Source organism: Phacochoerus africanus, chromosome 5 (assembly GCF_016906955.1).
Source record: "Phacochoerus africanus isolate WHEZ1 chromosome 5, ROS_Pafr_v1, whole genome shotgun sequence".
Lineage (NCBI taxonomy): Eukaryota > Metazoa > Chordata > Mammalia > Artiodactyla > Suidae > Phacochoerus > Phacochoerus africanus.
In genome coordinates, this window is record NC_062548.1 from 63,656,629 (window position 1) to 63,671,810 (window position 15,182).

General features: G+C 44.2%; 1 long non-coding RNA gene across 1 annotated transcript in view; it reads left to right on the top strand.

The window, feature by feature from the left end:
- The first annotated feature begins 4,423 nt into the window (after positions 1 to 4,423).
- Positions 4,424 to 15,182, top strand: part of LOC125126807 (uncharacterized) — a 41,051-nt gene continuing 30,292 nt past the window's right edge. The window contains exon 1 of the long non-coding RNA XR_007134787.1: positions 4,424 to 4,624. This is a non-coding gene — a long non-coding RNA (uncharacterized LOC125126807). The remainder of the gene's footprint in view (positions 4,625 to 15,182) is intronic.

Genomic DNA, 15,182 nt, shown 5'->3' on the forward strand with positions numbered 1-15,182 from the left:
ACTGACTCGGACTTAATCCAGGTTGTTGGACCAATGAATTATTTTTAAAAAAGAGCTAAGGCGTTCCTGCTGTGGTGCAGTGGGTGAAGAATCTGACTGAATTAAAAAAAAAAAAAGAAAGGAAGAAAGAAAAAAGAAAGAAAAAAAGAGCCAAGAAAAATTGAGAAAATAAAAATGAGATGTCTTTTTAGATAACAGAACATACCTTGAAGCTGTAGTAATAAAAACAACATGGTGCGGATGCAGAATCAGTGGAACAAAAAAGGGAACAGAATACGATCCAGAAACAGCCATGGAATAAAAGAATGTTTTATTTGTTAAAGGAGGCATTTCAAATAAATGGAGAAATACTGCTGAAAGGATTAATTCACCCATAAATTTGAGAAAGACACCCAAATAAATTCCAGATGGATTGAGGAGCTAAACCATATGAAAGTACTTGAAATAAATACAGGAGAACTTCTTTTTTTAAAAAAAAAAATCTTAAGATTAGGAAAGCTCTTTCCAAGACTGAAAATACAAAAACCATAAAAGGATAAAGCTGACAGTTTCGCAATTTATGTAACAATTTAAAATGTCCGTGTGGAAAAGAACTCAAAGCTCTAAATCATTTTTTTTTAATTAAAAAAAAATTTTTTTTCTCCTTTTTAGGGCCGAACTTGTGGCAAATGAAAGTTCTGGGCTAGGAGTGGAATCAGAGCTGCAGCTGCTGGCCTATACCACAGCAGCACGGGATCCAAGCCGCATCTGTGACCTACACCTCAGCTCACAGCAATGCCAGATCCTTAACCCACTGAGTGAAGCCAGGTATCAACCTTGTGTCCTCATGAATATTAGCCAGGTTTGTTACTGCTGAACCTCAACAGAAACCCCAGATCCTTGCCTAACTTTTTGTTTGGGATCTCCACAGTGCACTGAAAATGAAGAGGGAAGCTGGGATTGATTCCTTCGATCCTGTTCCTGTGCTTTAAATGGGAGGAATTGCACATTTCTAGCCCTTCATCTAGTTGGAGGCACAAGGAGCCACCTCACAAGAGCAGGGAGATCCTGGAGTTCCTGTTGTGGCTCAGCAGTAACAAACCCCACTAGTAACCAGGAGGATGTGCATTTCGATTCCTGGCCTTCCTCAGTGGGTTAAGTATCCATCTCAAGTTGCCAGGCACTGTGGTGTAGGTCACAGATATGGCTTGGATCAGAATTGCTGTGGCTGCAGCTGTGGCTGGCAGCTGCATCTCCAATTTGACGCCTAGCTTGGGAACTTGCATTTGCTGTGGGTGCGGCCTTAAAAAACAAAAAGTAAAACAAAACGAAGAAAGTGGGGAGATCCTGCCTGTTTCCTCATGGGCAGTTTTCATTGAGTCCTTGAGCTGCAAAAAATGAGATAAGCTCAAGCCCATGGTATATGAGAAGTGGAGATGAAGAGGGCAGAAATTCTATACTCTTTTTATTTTTTATTTATTTTTTGTCTTTTGTCTTTTTAGGAGCCATGCCCATGGCATATGGAGGGTCCCAGGCTAGGGGTCCAATTGGAGCTGTAGCTACCAGTCTACACCACATTCACAGCAACACCAGATCCAAGCCGCATCTGTGACCTACACCACAGCTCACAGCAACATGGGATACTTAACCCACTAAGCGAGGCCAGGGATTGAACCCGAGTCCTCATGGATGCTATTTGGGTGCGTTAACCACTGAGCCACGATGGGAACTCCCTGTGCTCTTTTTTTTTTTTTTTTTGGTCTTTTTGCCTTTTCTAGGGCCGCTCCCTGTGGCATATGGAGGTTCCCAGGCTAGGGGTCTCATCGGAGCTGTAGCTGATGTCCTATGCCACAGCCACAGCAACATGGGATCTGAGCCACGTCTGCAACCTACACCACAGCTCACAGCAACGCCAAATCCTTAACCCACTGAGCAAGGCCAGGGGTTGAACCTGCAACCTCATGGTTCCTAGTCAGATTCGTTAACCACTGAGCCACGATGGGAACTCCTCCCTGTACTCTTTTTTTTTTTTTTTTGTCTTTTTGCTATTTCTTTGGGCCTCTCCCTCGGCACATGGAGGTTCCCAGGCTAGGGGTCGAATCGGAGCCGTAGCCACCGGCCTACACCAGAGCCACGGCAACTCGGGATCCAAGCCGCATCTGCAACCTACACCACAGCTCATGGCAACACCGGATCGTTAACCCACTGAGCAAGGGCAGGGACCGAACCCGCAACCTCATGGTTCCTAGTCGGATTCATTAACCACTGCGCCACGATGGGAACTCCCCTGTACTCTTTTTAAAGGAAGGTTTCCACTTGGCCTATTTATTTGCTTGGGAGAAGACAAGGAGCACAGAACAGATAATGTTCTGAATCACTGATCCATGAGCAGCCAAAACAGGATAGGTGAGGAGAGCAGAGCAGGAAGACAGCTAAATTCTTCTTTTCTTTTTTCTCTTTAGGGCTGCACCTGCAGCACATGGAAGTTCCCAGGCTAGGGGTCAAAGCGGAGCTGCAGCTGCCGGCCTACACCACAGTTACAGCAACGTTGGATCTGAGCCGCATCTGTGACCCACACCGCAGCTTTTGGCAATGCCAGATCCTTAACCTACTAAGTGAGGCCAGGGGTGGAACTAGCATCCTCATGGATACAAGCTGGGTTCTTAACCCCCTGAGCCACAGTAGGAACTCCAATAGCTCTTAGTTCATATTAAGAAGTGTGAGGAGTTCTCCTGTGGCACAAAAGGTTAAGGATCTGATGTCACTACTGTGGCTTCAGTCACTGCTGTAGTGAGGTTTCAATCCCTGGCCTGGGATCTTCCACATGCCACAGGCATGGCAAAAAATAAAAAATAAATGCTGCTTTTCTTTGTACAGAAAACGTTACTTCTTTTCCTCTTATGGTGTAGTAGACAAAGTCTCTAGATGATTTAAATTATTTTGTTTCTGGTCTATCATTTTCCACATCAATTTTTTCTGAACTAAAATTTTTTTCTTGTTCTCCTTTTTTCTTTTCCCCCCTAGAGTTTTTCTTTATATTAGAGGTTTCTTTTTTTTTCTTTTTTTCCTTTTAGGGCCACACCTGCAGCATGTGGAGGTTCCCAGGCTAGGGGTCCAATTGGAACTACAGCTGCCAGCCTACACCACAGCCACAGCAACTCTGGATCTTTAACCCTCTGAGCAAGGCCAGTTCAAAGCGGAGGATACCAATTGGGTTTATTAATCACTGAGCCATTATGGGAACTCCCTCTGCTTCAATTTTTAATTGGACATTTTACCCAGACTCAGAACACTGGACTTTTTGTCCAAATATACTTTGTCTTAAGGTTTGTTACCCTTGAGGACTTATTTAATGAAGTCATTCAAATAATAAGATTTAGGTATTTTGGGAAAAAGTTGAAAAAGAATGTAGTAGATGTAGCTAAAGAATACCCATGATACTTTTTCCCCCCCTACACCCGCAGTATGTGGAAATTCCAGGGCCAGGGATCAAACCTGCACCACAGCAGCAACCCAAACTGCTGCTGTGACAACACTGGTTCCTTAATTTGCCAAGCCACAAGGCAGCCCCCATCATACTTTTAAGAATGAAAGAAGGAAAGAAAGGCAAGAAGGCAGGAAGAAAGAAAAGAAAGAAGGAAGGAAGGAAGGAAAGAGAAGGAGGGAGGAGGAAGGAAGGAAGGGAGGGAGGGAGGAAGGAAGGAAGGAAGAAAGAAAGAGAAAGAAAGAAAGAAAGAAAGAAAGAAAGAAAGAAAGAAGAAAGAAGAAAGAAAGAAAGAAAGAAAGAAAGAAGAAAGAAAGAAGGAAGGAAGGAAGGAAGGAAGGAAGGAAGGAAGGAAGGAAGGAAGGAAGGAAGGAAGGAAGGAAGGAAAGAAGGAAGGAAGGAAGGAAGGAAAGAAAGAAAGAAAGAAGAGAAAGTTCAAGGACATATGTACATTATGGTTGCTTCTTTTTTTTTTTCTTTCTTTCTTTTTAGGGCTGCACCCGCAGCATATGGAGGTTCCAAGGCTAGGGGTCTAATCGGAGCTACAGCTGCCGGCCTACACCACAGCCACAGCAATCTTAGATCCGAGCCATTCTGCGACCTACTCCACAGCTCACAGCAATGTGGGATCCTTAACCCACTAAGCGAAGCCAGGAATCAAAACTGCCACCTCATGGTTCCTAGTTGGATTGTTTCTGCTGCGCCACGACCGGAACTCCAATGGTTTCTTCTTTGTAAAAAAAATAAAAAGAATCACATGATATATGTATGCATGTATGAAAAGGTATGGAAGGACAAGCTGCCCACAGTAGGTACCACCTGGGGCATGGAGAGTGAAGAGGGTAAGGGGAAGAAACTTCCTTTCCCTTATGTCTTCTGAATTCTTTTTTCTTCTAGAAGCATGTGCCACCATGTAATTTTTTATTCCAGTGAAAAAGCATAAACAAGGTTAATGAGCCACAGAGTCAGGATTGGAATCCAAGCTGCTTTCTGAGCCCAGGCTCACCGGGTCATGGAGAAGACAGCATGCACACCTGCAGAGAAGAGGTGCAGCCCAGGGCGGCTGAGTGAGGACTGGTGGGAAGAGCATCTCAGGAATCTGGCGGTGGGAGTGACCCCCAAGCCGTGGGGCAGGTGGCAAAGGAGGAGAGGACCTTTCAGGTAAGGGGAGGATGAGGGGTGGAACAACAAAGGCCTGAAGGCAGAGTGGGAATGCTTGGGACAACCTCTGGGCTGGAGGGCTCAGGCATGTGAGGGGTCTAGGGTGAGTTCTAGGGTGAGAGGGGAGGGGTGGGAAGGAAGCAGGTGGGAGGGCCAGGGACTGAGACTTGACACTCTGGGCACGGGGATCCAGTGCTTTAAGGAGAACAATCTAGATAGCAGTTCCCAAAGTTCACTTTGTGGATGCCTGGGGAACCTCAAGACCCTTCCAAGGGGATCTGTGTGTCCAAACTAGGGACTTCCTGTTGTGGCTCAGTGGATTACGAACCCAAGTAGTATCCAGGCAGATGCAGGTTTGATCCCTGGCTTCGCTCAGTGGGTTAAGGATCTGGCGTTGCCGTGAGCTGTGGTGTCACAGATGTGGCTCGGATCTGGCATTGCTGTGGCTGTGATATAGGCCAGCAGCTACAGCTCCAATTCAACCCCTAGCCTGGGAACTTCCATATGCTGCGGCTGCAGCCCTAAAAGTAAAACAAACAAACAAACAAAACTATTGTCATAACTAGGATATTATTTACCTTCTTTACTCTCATGAGCATGTATAGAATTTTATGGAGGCTGTGTAATGTGTGATGGTGTCATCACTCCAATGACATGTTTTCAAGTAATGGGGTATTTTCTTTAAATTTTTTTATTTTTTATTTTTAATTAATTAATTAATTAATTTTTTATTACTCACATGAATTTATCACATCTATAGTTGTATAATGATCACCACAGTCCAATTTCACAGGATTTCCATCCCACAATCCAAGCACATCCCCCCACCCCCCAAACTGTCTCCTCCAGAGACCATAAGTTTTTCAATATCTGTGAGTCAGTATCTGTTCTGCAAAGAAGTTCAGTTTGTCCTTTTTTCAGATTCCATATGTCAGTGAAAACATTTGATGTTGGTGCCTCATTGTATGGCTGACTTCACTTAGCATGATAGGTTCTAGGTGCATCCATGTTGCAAAAAATGCTGGTATTTCGTTCCTTTTAATGGATGAGTAATATTCCATTGTGTATATGTACCACATCTTCTGGATCCACTCCTCTGCCGATGGACATTTAGGTTGTTTCCATGTCTTGGCTATTGAAAAGAGTGCTGCAATGAACATCGGAGTACATGTGTCTTTGCAAGTCATGGTTTTCTCTGGGTAGATGCCCAGGAGTGGGACTGCTGGATCAAATGGTAGTTCTGTGTTTAGTTTTCTGAGGAATCTCCTCCATACTGTTTTCCGCAGTGGTTGCACCAATTTACAATCCCACCAACAGTGTACTAGGGTTCCTTTTTCTCCACACCCTCTCCAGCACTTATTGTTTGTAGACTTTTTGATGATGGCCATGCTGGCTGGTGTAAGGTGGTACCTCATCATGGTTTTGATTTGCATTTCTCTAAGAATGAGTGATGTTGAACATCTTTTCATGTGTTTTTTGGCCATCTGTATGTCTTCTTTGGAGAACTGTCTGTTTATATCTTCTGCCCATTTTTTGATGGGGTTGTTTGTTTTTTTGGTATGGAGTTGCAGAAAGTGCTTATAAATTTTGGAGATTAATCCCCTGTCAGTTGATTCACTAGCAAAGATTTTCTCCCATTCTGTAGGTTGTCTTTTCGTTTTGTTTAAGGTTTCCTTTGCTGTGCAGAAACTTTGAAGTTTGATTAGGTCCCATTTGTTTATTTTTCTTTTTATTGTCAGTACTCTAAGAGGTGGATCTGAGAAGATGTTGCTGTAGTTTATGTCAGAGAGTGTTTGGCCTGTGGTTTCCTCTAAGAGTTTTATAGTGTCTGGTCTTATATCTAGGTCTTGAATCCATTTGGAGTTTATTTTTGTGTATGGTGTTAGGGAGTGTTCTAATTTCATTCTTTTCCATGTGGCTGTCCAGTTTTCCCAGTACCACTTATTGAACAGGCTGTCTTTTCTCCATTGTATATTCTTGCCTCCTTTGTCATAGATGAGTTGGCTGTAGGTGCATGGGTTTAATTCTGGGCTTTCTATCCTGTTCCACTGATCTGTATTTCTGTCTTTGTGCCAATATCATACGGTTTTGATGACTGTTGCTTTGTAGTATAGTCTGAAGTCTGGGAGCCTGATTCCTCCAGCTCTATTTTTCTTTTTCAGGATGTCTTTGGCTATTCTGGGTCTTTTGTACTTCCAAACAAACTTTAAAATATTTTGTTAGAGTTCTGTGAAAAATGTCCTTGGTAATTTGATAGGGACTGTGCTGAATCTGTAGATTGCCTAAGGTAGTATAGTCATTTTGATAATATTAACTCTTCCAATCCACGAGCATGGTATGTCTTTCCATCTATTTGTGTCATCTTTGATTTCTTTCATCAGTGTCTTACAATTTTCAGAGTACAGGTCTTTTGTCTCTTTATGTAGGTCAAAATACAGCAGTGACTCTGTTATACATAAATATACATTCTTTTTCTCATATTCCATCATGTTCTATCACAAGTGATTGGATATAGTTCCCTGTGCTATACAGCAAGAAATGGGGTATTTTTAAATGACTTAATAAAAATATCTTAAAATTTTCCCTGCTGTAATTTCTAATATAGTAACTATTGATAGATATAACCCACATAAATAGGAGTTCCCCTTGTGGCTTAATGGGTTAAGAACCTGATTCTGTCTCTGTGAGGATGCAGGTCTGGTCCTTGGCCTCGCTCATGGGGTTAAAGATCTGGTATAGGTTGCAGATGTGGCTCACATCCAGAGTTGCTATGCCTGTGGTGTAGGCTGGCAACTGCAGCTCTGATTTGACCCCTAGCCCAGGAATTTCCGTATGCCCTATGTGTGGCCAAAAAAAGAAAAAATAAAGTAAAATAAAATAAAAAATAAAAGGAAGATTCGCAGCCCTGTGTCCATAGTCTTCAGGGAATCTTTGAGAGGCCTGAGAGTTAATGTACAATTGTGTGTGTATGTGTTTGTGCAAATGGGTGTGTATATCAGTGAACAGATTAGATTCTCTAAGTGATGGAACACCAAAGGTTGAGAACCAGAGATGTAAAAATGGTAGATGATTGACTTGAAGAGGGAGAAAAGCCAAACCCCATGACTGAGCAATAGTCCACCTGGAGGCTGGTTTTGGAGGGGATAACGTGGCTTTAGACAAGTAATATAGTCTCTTTGTTCCTCTCTAATTTGCAAATAATATCTACCAGTAAGTAGGTAAGAGGTACATGTGAAAACACTTTGCACATCAGAAATGACTCAGAGATCTTCAAAAGCTATGCAATGATAGTAACTAAAACTGTGGATAATTCAAGTGTCTGAAACCTTTGCACCCTGACCTCTACCCATGGTATGGTGAGGAGAGAAAGCGTGACATCTTAGGCCAGTGTTTTGTCCTGGTCTAGGCACGCTCCGGGTGAAGGACATGGGAGAGAAGATAGGGTCTAACCTCTCTTGTTGGAGGTCAAGTCTGCCCGTTCACACATTGGTTGCTTTTGCATCATCTGGATGAGGGTCTGCCTGATAGCTTGGCTGGACTCCTGCCTGGAAATAGGTGGCATGGGAAGAAGACAGGACTTGTCACTTACTCCCAAAGGAATGCTTTCCCAGAGACTTAACTTCCCTCTCTCACCGTGGGTAGCTTCTGCAAGTTCCTTCAATACCCTTCCTATGGGAAAAGATCATCTTATTTTTCTAGGCTTTTTCCAGACCCCTTGGACTACTGGGGATTCATAACGAATTTGTGCCCAGACCAAGCTGGGTGGGGGGAAGGGGCTGGAATCAGGACCCAGGCTTCCTTGGGCAATTATTTCAAGCCAGTAAGGTAAGAAAAAGAAATGCCAGGTGGCGCATGAAAACTGGAGCCCTAGCCCAATAAAGGTTGCAGTGGAGGAGAAAGAACTATAAAACCATAAGGATCTCCATTTTAATGAAAACACCATCTTTATTGATAAGAAGCTTAGAAAGATTTAGTTGGGAAAACTCTTAACAATACTTCCTCAGAGTTCTATGCCAGCTTTTGTTCTCAAATGCCAGGTGTGAATTTCTCAATATGAGAGCTTTATGAAACACGGCAGGTTTAAACACAACTATTCTCTTACTGTTCACCTCTGAATTCTGTGCTATGTTCTCCAAATGGTTAAGATCTTTTGCAAGGTGTTAATGAATCTTTCAATAGCTTTCTCTTGAACTGCTAGGACTTGACCAGGCTATGTGATCCTTATAAAACCTTAGACTATTTGGGAGCCAGTAAGAAGATGAAGTCTGACAGATGTGACTTTGGATTAGCTGCTGACCTAATAATTGGTAAGCTATTTAGAATCTCTAAGCCTTGGTGTCCTCACTTGTAAAAGGGGGATTCGAAATTCATTCAACAAATACGTGTTGAAGGCTTTTACCACGGGCCAGGCACCGTTCTAGGCACCGGGGATCCAAGGGCAAACATGACAGATGTGCTCCCTGTGCTCCTTGACCTTATCCCAGGACGTGGGATACGAAACAAAAGATTACATAATTAAGTTGTCAATTCCAATTGCAATAATAGCAATGACCTCGGCAGATGTTGTGAGGATTAAGAGTCAGGCAGGCCAATTCAAAGCTGGCTGATAATGATACTAGTCATTAGTTTTGCTAACAATCCTAATTAGTGTAAATATGTATTGGGTATTGGTTCCTCTCTTGGTATTGGCGTTGTGGTAAGAAGTAACTGCTGTCCTGTGACTTACATGCACGTGCCTTACAGCAAATGGGAAGGCAAACAGCCCTCCTAACGTTGGGATCATGGTCTGCCCATCTTTTTTTTTTTTTTCTTTTGGTCTTTTTGCCTTTTCTGGGGCCGCTCCCGCGGCATATGGAGGTTCCCAGGCTAGGGATCCAGTCGGAGCTGTAGCCACCGGCCTACACCAGGGCCACAGCAATGTGGGACCCAAGCCGCATCTGCAACCTACACCACAGCTCACGGCAACGCCAGATCCTTAACCCACTGAGCAAGGCCAGGGATCGAACCCATAACCTCAGGGTTCCTAGTTGGATTCGTTAACCACTTTGCCATGATGGGAACTCTTGGTCTGCCATCTTAAGGAAGGATGCCGAACTTGCTGCTGACTGCCGTCAATTTCATGTTTCATGTTAACATTAACTAGACTCACAGTGCCTAATCCCGAGAGTGGAGGGCCTGGGCACAAAATTTTGTGAAATGTCTCTGAATCCTGCTGTGCACCAAGCGGTGTCCATAGAATGAAAACATATTTTGCCCACATATGGACATTACTACAGTCTGTAGTTGCTCATGTGGTTAATGCAGTATAGCTTCCTTTAAATGAATTACTGAAGTCTTACTACCACTTTTCCTCTTTTTTTTTGGAATAGGGCTGCACTTGCGGCATATGGAAGTTCCCAGTCTAGGGGTGGAATCTGAGCTGCAGCTGCCAGTCTTACACCACAGTCACAGCAACACCAGATCCAAGCCGCATCTGTGACCTACACCACAGCTCACAGCAGCACTGGATCTTTAACCCACTGAGAGAGGCCAGGGATCGAACCTGCATCCTCATGGATTCCAGCCTGGTTCATTACCGATATGCCACAATGGTAACTCCTTACTACCATTTTTCATCACGTATTTTCTCACTCAAATCTCATCCTGGGATTTCCCGTCATGGCTCAGCAGTAACCAATCTGACTAGTACCCATGAGGACACAGGTTTAATCCTTGGCCTTGCTCGATGGGTTAGGGATCCGGCATTGCCATGGCCTGTGGTGTGGATCACAGACGTGGCTTGGATCCCGAGTTGCTGTGGCTGTTGTGTAGGCTGGCAGCTGTAGCTCCAATTCAAACCCTAACCTGGGAACCTCCGTATGCTGTGGGTGTGGTTCTAAAAAGACAAAAGACAAAAGACAAAAACAAAAAACAAAAAACAAAAAAAACTTATCCTGTCTCTTCCTGTCTTAAATCCTTTAACAGCTCCTCAGGATAAAGTCCAAATTCCCTCCCCAGCACCGTAAGATTCTGTTGACCTTTCTTGGCAAGTACACTACCCCCACTCCTGTCTATGCCCCAAGCTCTGACAGGAAGCCTCTTCCGGGCCATGGCTTAGAGCCTTTGGCACTCAACCCCACACTTGTTCTGGCCTGAATAGATCCAGCCACTGAGTAGGGAAAGGTATCCATGCTTCCTATAGGTATCATGCCTTTTGAGGTGGTCACAGGTCCTCTCCAGCACTAGATCCGGCCTCACCCTGGACCAGTCAGTTCTCACCTGAACCATCTCTCCTCCCAGGCTCCTGTTCCACTCTCTTCCCCTCCCCCTCTAGGAGTCAGAATGGTCCAGATGGAAGTGAGGTGCCTTTGCTTTTTCCTCTGGCACTGTTGCATCAGCGCTCCAAACAAGTACACAAGCCGTTTTCCAGTTAAAGCCATTTTCCTTTCAAGGGTTTCAAAAATAAACAATCTTGGAGTTCCCTGATGGCCTAGTAGAAAGGATCTAGCGTTGTCACACTGTGGCTTTGGTTCAATCCCTGGCCCTGGGAACTTCCAAATGCCGTGGGTTCACCCCCTCAAGAAAAATCTTGGAAGTCGCAAAACTTATCTTTTTTTGGCTGTGCTCGAGGCATGCAGAAGTTTCCCAGGCCCACAATCAAACCCGAGCCACAGCAGCAACCAGAATCACAGCAGCGACAACACCAGATCCCTAACTAACTGAGCCACCAGAAAATTGCACAAAACTTCTTTTTCTCTTTTTCTTTTTATGGCAGCACCTGCAGCACGTGGAAGTTCCCAGGCTAGGGGCTGAATCAGAGCTACAGCTGCAGGCCTACCCCACAGCCACAGCAATGTGGAATTTGAGCTGCTTCTGTGACCTACACCACAGCTCATAGCAACACCAGATCCTTAACCTACTAAGTGAGGCAAGGGACCAAACCTGGGTCTTCATGGATACTAGTCAGGTTCATAACCCACTGAGCCACAACAGGAACTCCTTGGTTTTTTTTTAAATTGAAGTACAGTTGATGTACAGTATTATACAAATTACAGGTATGCAATATAGTGGTTCACAAGTTTTAAACATTATGTTCCATTTATAGTTATTATTATTGGCGAGGAGTTCCCACCGTGGCTCGGCAGAAATGAATCCAATTAGGAACCGTGAGGTTGTGGGTTTGATCCCTGGCCTTGCTCAGTGGGTTAAGGATCTGGCATTGCTGTGGCTCTGGCATGGGCCAGCAGCTACAGCTCTGATTGGACCCCTAGCCTGGGAACCTCCATATGCTGTGAATGCGGCCCCCCCCAAAAAAAGCAAAAAAATGAAATAAAATATTGGCGGTATTCCCTACTTTTACAATATATCTTAATAGCTTATTTTATACATAATAGTTTGTACTTCTTAGATTATTTTTTTTTTGTCTTTTTAGGGCCACACCAGCGGCATATGGAGGTTCCCAGGCTAGGAGATGAATTGGAACTGTAGCTGCCAGCCTACGCCACGGCCACAGCAACGCCAGATCTGAGCCGCATCTTTGACCTAAACCACAGCTCACGGCAACACTGGATCCTTAACCCACTGAGTGAGGCCAGGGATCAAACCTGCAACCACATGGTTCCTAGTCAGGTTCATTTCCTCTGCGCCATGATGGGAACTCCCTGTACCTCTTAGAGTTTTAATCTTCCTGTATAATTTCCTATACAATACATTTTAATTTGGGGGTGTTGGATTTCATTGAAATCACAGTCTTTATCTTCTGTGACTTACTTTTTCTCACTCAACTCTATGTTTTTGAGACCCATCTATGCTGCTCTGCCCACCTATAGTCCACTCATTTCTATTGATAAATTGTGTTCTGTTGTATGAATGTGACACTGTCTACCATCCTCCTGGTAACAGTCATTTGCATGTTTCGAGCTTTTGGTTATTACAGGCAGTGCTGTACATTCTTGCACCCGTCTCCAGCTTCAGTGACACAAGGAAGCCATGTACTGTGAAGTAAAGGCAAGGGCACTGTTCCGGAAGGCTCGTCTTAATGGTCCATTGTTTGGAACCATAAGGCAAGCAGCTGGAAAGACTCCAGAGAAGAAACTCCATCCTGCAGGATATAGGGAGTGGGGAGGTGGAAGTAATGGAGAAGCCATGCTTTGGGGCCATATTAGTTATCTGTGTCCTCACCTTCTAGCTGGGGAGCAGGGGAGATGTGGGAGGGGGAAGGAGGGAGCAAGAAGTGTCAGAAATTCTGCTCTACACTGAATGTGTCCACTCAAAATTCATATGTTGAAACCCAATCCCCAGTGCAATGGTATTTGGAGGTGGGACCTTTGGGAGGTGATTAGGTCATGAGGGTGGAGCCCTCACAAACAAGAGTAATGCCCTTATAAAAGATACCCTAGGAGTTCCCGTTGAAGCACAGCAGAAACAAATCTGACTAGTATCCATGAGGATATGGGTTCAATCCCTGGCCTCGCTCAGTGGGTTACGGATCCCGTGTTGCTGTGGCAGTGGCGTAGGCTGGCAGCTGTAGCTCCGATTCGACCCCTAGCCTGGGAACTTCCATGTGCCGCAGGTGCGGCCCTAAAAAAGAGACACCCCAGAGCTCCCCCACCCTTTCTGTACAGGGGTGGGAGGTGTAGATAGTGAGAAAACAACAGTCTATGAACCGGGAAGCAAGCTCTCACCAGACACCAGACCTGCTGGTGGCTTGATTTTGGACTTAGCTTTCAGAACTGTAAGAAATAATGTTTAAGCCACCCAGCCTATCACTTGTTTTTTTTAAATAGCAGCCCAAACGGCAGAAGACCAAGCCTGTCTTAGGGAGTGTCACCACACTGATTCCCTTTATCTGGAAAACTGGGAAGATAAGGCCCCAGACAGAGGAGAAACCAGATTTGGTGATATAATGCTTGAAGCAAAAATGTCAATTTAAAACTGTGGTCTGGAAGTTCTCATTGTGGCTTAGCGGTAATGAACCCGACTAGTATCAATGAGGACACAGTTTTGATCCCTGGCCTCACTCAGTGGGTTACGGATCCTGTGTTGCTGTGACTGTGGCATAGGCCGGTAGCTGTAGCTCTGATTCGACCCCTAGCCTGGGAACTTCCATATGCCAGAGGTGCAGCCCTAAAAAGACAATAAAATAAAATAAAAGCAGTAAAACAAACACCTGTGGTCTGTCCAGATCCCTTGCCTCATCTTTATCTAAACTAATTTTTTTTTTTTTAGGGTCACATCCTCGGCATATGGAGGTTCCCAGGCTAGGGGTCCAGTCAGAGCTACAGCTGCCAGCCTACACCACAGCCATAGCAACATGGGATCCGAGCTGTGTCTTTGACCTACACCACAGCTCATGGCAGGGCCGGATCCTTAACCCACTGAGCGAGGTCATGGATCGAACCCATGTTCTCATGGATACTAGTTGGTTTGGTTACCTCTGAGCCACAATGGGAACACCCATCTCTAAGCTAATTTTTAACAAATAGCTGTTTTCTTTCAAAGATGAGCAATGGCCAGAAAGACACGCATATTAGTGCAATTTCCAGTTAAACAAGCCAGTGTTTATAGCCTCTCCTCCCCAAAACCCTCCTGAAATGACAGTGAAGGAATATAACAGGGCCTCACACCTACAGGGGTCAGGAGATATCAGTACCTGAGAGATTTCAACAAGTTTTTGAAAGACAGAGGCTGAAGTATCGAGAGGCAACCGAACTAGTAAAGTGAAGAAAGACATCATTTAAAGTCTGCGGGACCTCCCGCTGTAATGCAGCAGGTTAAGGATCTGGCATTATCTCTGCAGCAGCTGCGGCTGGGTTCAATCCCTGGCCTGGGAACTTTTATATACTGTGGGTGTGGCCAAAAAATAATAATAATAATTAAAACAAAGTGTCTGTAGACCCCATGAAAACACCCAATACTGTGTAAAGTAGGGGTGAGGCAGAGAGTGAAAACAGCTGAATGTTTTCATGGGCCTCTTCCTCCAACCCTTAAAGCAAGGTGACTACCAGACCAAGCAAGAAACTGTAGGTTCAGTCTATAGAGATTAAATCCAAAGGGGGTTGGTGAGGTCATGTGGAATTAAAAACTCGGGGATTAAGAGTAAGTCTGTCCTCTTCATATGATCCAGAAATTCCACTGCTAGGCATATACCCAAGGGAATTAAAATTGTATGTCCACAAAAAACTTGTACACAAATGTTAATAGCAACATTTTCATAATATCCAAAAGGTACAAACAGTCCAAATGTCCATCAGCTGATGAATGCATAAGCAAAACGTGGTATATTCATACAATGAAAGAATATTTGGCCTTAAAAAGGCCTTTAAGTGCTTCTCTACACTACAACACAGGTAAACCTGGAAAACATTATACTAAGTGAAAGTAGCCAATCGCAAAGGACGACTTATTATATAATTCTATCCATACGAAATGTCCAGAATAGGCAAATCCTTAGAGGTAGAAAGCAGATTAGAGATGGCCAGGAGCAAGGAGGAGAGAGGCATGGGGGTAACTGATCATTGATATGAGGTTTCTTTTTTTAAAAAAATAGACATATAATTGATTTACAATGTCGTGTTGG